The sequence below is a fragment of the Schistocerca americana genome, chromosome 5 (genome assembly GCF_021461395.2).
Source record: "Schistocerca americana isolate TAMUIC-IGC-003095 chromosome 5, iqSchAmer2.1, whole genome shotgun sequence".
NCBI lineage: Eukaryota > Metazoa > Arthropoda > Insecta > Orthoptera > Acrididae > Schistocerca > Schistocerca americana.
In genome coordinates, this window is record NC_060123.1 from 676,175,105 (window position 1) to 676,180,320 (window position 5,216).

The window sequence follows — 5,216 nt, forward strand, 5'->3', positions numbered from 1 at the left end:
AGCTTACGCACAATGAAGATGTAGGAGATAGGGGAAAGACTTGGTCATTAGCTATGTTGAAATAAAAATCGAGGTTCCTGTTCAAGGTAACCTGAACCAGTTGATCCAAGGAGTGGTACGGAAAAATCCTAAAGTCATTACTCATTTCCCCTCTACACAATGCGGGTTGAACGTGTCATTGGGTCGTTGGTGCACTCGACGTCTCTCCTCTATTGGACAAAGCAAAATCGAGATTCTTTGGACCACCCCATAGACTTCTTGTCAGCTGCTGTTCAGCTTCTGTGATCTTTGACACACTGATGACGTGCAGTCTTACGAGTCGCTGTGAGAAACAGGCTTATGTGAAGTCAACTGCATCCAATTCCCTTCGCTCGAAATGAGGTTGCGGTGGATTTGCATTTAGTGCCGGCAGGAGTTCCTTTCGATATTAAAACCGACTGTTATTGACAAGCTGTGACACTTCAGGCATACAAACCCATCTGCTGCGTTTACAGAATACACTGCTTGCTCATTCCAAATTTCTCGTAGTAGTATTAACTAATCATTTCCTCTTGAGGCACATGAGTTTGTTTTTCGTTGCGTTTGGGGAGGTTAACTGTTGGACCCGCATAAAGTACAGTCAGACGCGTTTTTTTTAGGCCCTTCCTGAAACACTGCTGTAATCAGTTACAAGTAATCCAAACGGTGTACAGGAGCAACCAGTCACAAACCGCTTTTAGATTACTGTATTCAGAAAGTACCATTATCGGTTTCGAAATGATACAATTCTACATCAGACGGCTTCCTTGATTTCGGCAAAACACATCTTCTTTTTTATTTTTATTTTAATTATGAATAGCCTCAGTTGCACCGTTTACCTAGAATTTACCTAGGTTTCAGTCGGGATAACCGAACCTTCTTCAGAATAACACTATCTGCTGTTTGTCCATAGTGGACATCGTCAAGCTAAAACTACAAATCCATAAATTATCGTCAAACTGTAAAACTTATCTGGCACTGCCTTGGCCCCACTTCGCGACCGCGATGCGGCAGCCACGAGTGTTGTACTAGAACTGGACAAACAATTCTTATTCTGAAGAAGGTTGGGCTATCCCGAGTGAAACCTAGGTAAATTCTAGGTAAACAGTACAACTGAGGCTGTTCATAATTACAATTAATATTTATACAGTTGCTGACAGGGCCGCGAAATGTTGAAGATATTTACATCTTTTTATCTTTTATGGTTTACAGCAGAGTTGCCCTAGGGTAAACAGCAACTGACAGTTTCAAACGCGTCTAATTGTGTTATAAAGCATATTAAATGAAATCTCCATCTGAAATATTCCTTATTACAATTTTTTCCAACGACTCTTATTCCTATTGTCGTTGCCGTTCATTTACTTTGAGTTTTCATTATCAAACCCTCTCGCTGGGCAACAGAACAAATCACCAGTGCATATCAAATATTTTGACTCACTTACAATACATGGAAAAAAAATACAGTATGTTCACAAAGTAGGTGAGTGGCAAATGTGCTACGATGCAGTGATTACAAACGTGTGACCTGTCGGGAAAGGAAGTTCAAAAATGGTTCAAATGGCTCTGAGCACTATGGGACTTAACATCTATGGTCATCAGTACCCTAGAACTTAGAACTACTTAAACCTAACTAACCTAAGGACAGCACACAACACCCAGTCATAGCGAGGCAGAGAAAATCCCTGACCCCGCCGGGAATCGAACCCGGGAACACGTGCGCGGGAAGCGAGAACGCTACCGCACGACCACGAGCTGCTGACAAAGGAAGTGCATATTGAAGTAGGAAGAGCATATTCAAGTGCTGTTGGATTGACAACGTATTTTACATTAAATGCAAGGCCTGAAATACAGTGAAATAAAGGAGATTTAGCGAATTATCCTAAGGAAACTCACCAGCAGCACGAAAGCCAGCTGATGGTGTATCAATTCGAAATCAGTAACGGTAGTTTTTGAACACAGTAGGCTAAAACGGATTTTTGGTTGGCTGCTGCTGTACATCAACTATTTGTTTCTAATTACAGACAGGATTTCCTATCATGTCTTTTTTTTTTTTTTTTTTTTTTTTTGTAAAATGGAACAAATAGTTCCAATATTTTGGGCTGAATAGCCTATATTAATTAAGATAACACTTGGCTTTCCCCGTAACCTATGTTACGGTGATGTAATACCTAGTGGCCATCACATCAAACGCGGCAGGTGGTCTGGTGAGCTCTCCCTGTGACTGGGGGCAGTCCTCCCTCTCTCCTTCCCTCCCTCCCTCCCTCCCTCCCTCCCTCCCTCCCACCCTCATGGTGAGGGGCAGGCTGCCCTTCACGGCCGCCCCCACCAGACGATCAGAGACTCATCAGCGAGTCGTGGAGCGCGACCCGCTTCGTTCCAGCGTCTCTCCTAATGAGGCAGATTCAGCTGGCTTTCCCCCCCACAAAGAACCTGCCGCAGCATCACAGAGACAAATGCACAAAGGCATTATCTGCTCTCGAGGGAGGAACTCGCACTCTTTTTTCAGCGGCGTTCCTGCAGATGTTTCACCTTCTTTACTGGGATTCATAGAACACCAGAGACTGAAATCTAACACGATATTCTGAAAATGTTGCGCTCCCGAAGCGACAGCGAGTAGTAAAAACATTCATTATATGTAACCTGAAGGCTGAGGGGGCTCTTGGACTCTTGATGGCAGCTGCATTGGGATTTGAGGCGGAATCAGCGGCGACGAGCGAAAATGCCTGCCGGACCGGGATTCGAACACGTGATCTGCTTGCTAGGTAGTTGCGTTAACAACTACACCACCCGGACACAGTGTTTATCACAAATGCTCGAACTATCTCGGCCAACTATCGTCAGTGCCTGTCCATATTCATATCCTCAACGCTCGCTACTTCGAGATTCCCGCAGAAGGTCAGACGCAACTGTGCATCCACACTGAAGAAGGTGGGTTCGTTGCCCATCGAGATGAATCACTTAAATGAATGCCTGGTGTTTGTTCTTTCGGACATGCTGGAGGGAATTGACGCCATGAATCAAATCCATAAGAGTAAGAGGGGCTCCAGATCTCTTCTGAACAGCACGTTCCAAGGCATCCCAGATATGCTCAATAATGTTCATGTCTCGGGAGTTTGGTGGTTAGCGGAAGTGTCTGAACTCAGAAGAGTGTTCCCAGAACTACTGCGTGGCAATTCTGAACGTGTGGGATGTCGCATTGTCCTGGTGGAATTGTCGAAGTCAGTCGCAATGCACAATGGACACGAATGGATGCAAGTGATCAGATAGCATCCTTTCGTATGTGTCACTTGTCAGAGTCGTATTTAGACGTATCAGGGGTCCCATATCACTCCAACTGCACACACGCCACATCATTACAGTGTCTCCGCCAGCTTGAACAGTCACCTGCTGACATGCAGGGTCCATGGATTCATTAGGTTCTCTCCATACCCATACACGTCCATCGATTCGATACAATTTGAAACGAGACTCCATCCCAATTATCCACAGTCCAATGTCGGTGTTGACGGGCCAAGGCGGGGCGAAAATGTTCGTGTCGTGGAGTCACCAAGAGAACACGAGTGCGGCTTCGGCTCCGAAAGCCCATATCAATGATGTTTCGTTGAATGGTTCGCACGCTGACACTTGTTGATGGCTCAGCAATGAAATTTGCAGCAATTTGCGGAACGGTTGCACTTCTGTCACGTTGAACGATTCTGCTCAGTCGTCGTATCAGTCGTCGTTGGCCTCGTTCTTGCAGGTTCTTTTTCCGGTCGCAATGATATCGGATACTTGACGTTTTAGCGGATTCCTGATATTCACCAAACATTCGTGAAATGGTCGTACGGGAAAATCCCCACTTCATCGCTACCTCGGAAGTACTGTGTCCCATCACTCGTGCACCCACTATAACATGTTCGAAACCACTTAAACCTTGACAACCTGTCATTTTAGCAGATGTTACCGATCTAACAACCGCGTCTTGTACTTGTTTTCTTATACAGGGGTTGCCGGCTGCAGCGCCGTGTTCTGCCTGTTTACACATCTCTCTGCATTTGAATAAAATGCCTATGCCAGTCTCTGTGGCGCTTCAGTGTAAAAGCGTTCAGTCGGAGAGTACAGCCTCGCATCGTCACGCTTCTTGGCCGATATACTGGTACATATCGCCAGGAATTAATGACTGAGAAGGATGAATATACCAGTCTGAGGTAAGAAATATTGATCTGGAAACGACTGAGTCTTAAGTTATGAAGCCAAACTTCCTGTGCTACAACACTGCCAGTAGGGTACCAGCAGCAAAAAATCATTGTTTGTATATTATGCCTATAATAAAGTAATTTATTTTATGCTGTGACTATCGTCACCAAGAGCTATACTGCACGCTAAGATTTAGCCTCAGTTTGCCAAGGCGGATACACGGCTACTAAGTGAACATAAGTAAATCAGTGTCACCATATTTATATCGAGTACAGTAAAAGTAGCTCCTGCTCCTTTGAATCGCAGCAACATAAACCTCGTAAGTCCACCAGTGATGACTTCTACCAGAGCTTCACAACAAACGCGCTCGATGTGAGCAGTAGAGCGCGATCACAGAGCACGCTATGACCACTGTCGGCATAGGGCAGAAATCATGTGGGGGGGGGGGGGGGGGGGGGGGGAGGAGTGAGGGGACAGAACAGCTGCCGTCGCATGTTCGTGACTCAATTTAAATCCGCGGCCAGCTGCATGAAAATCACTACCTAAACCGCTATTGCTACAAATGAAACAAATAAACGAAAATATACACATGATATATCGTTTGATCAACATGTTTCTTAATGTACTTCGTGGGTATTATACAAAAATGCAGTCATTAAAGTGTACGATTTTCGGTTCTCTTGTACTTTTCCCTGCCTCACTTCTGTTTTGATTTGAATGGTTCCGACATCTCTCCTATAAACTTCGCATCGGATGTTGCATTTGTTAGTGTTTCCTGGATCAGCTTTCTGGATTTGTTCAAAATGTTCAAATGTGTGTGAAATCTCATGGGACTTAACTGCTAAGATCATCAGTCTCTAAGCCTAAATTATCCTAAGGACAAACACACACACCCTTGCCCGAGGGAGGACTCGTACCTCCGCCGGGACCAGCCGCACAGTCCATGACTGCTGCGCCTAAGACCGCTCGGCTAATCCCGCTCTGGATTTGTTTCCCACCTTTATTTCTTTCCGGGCGCTGAG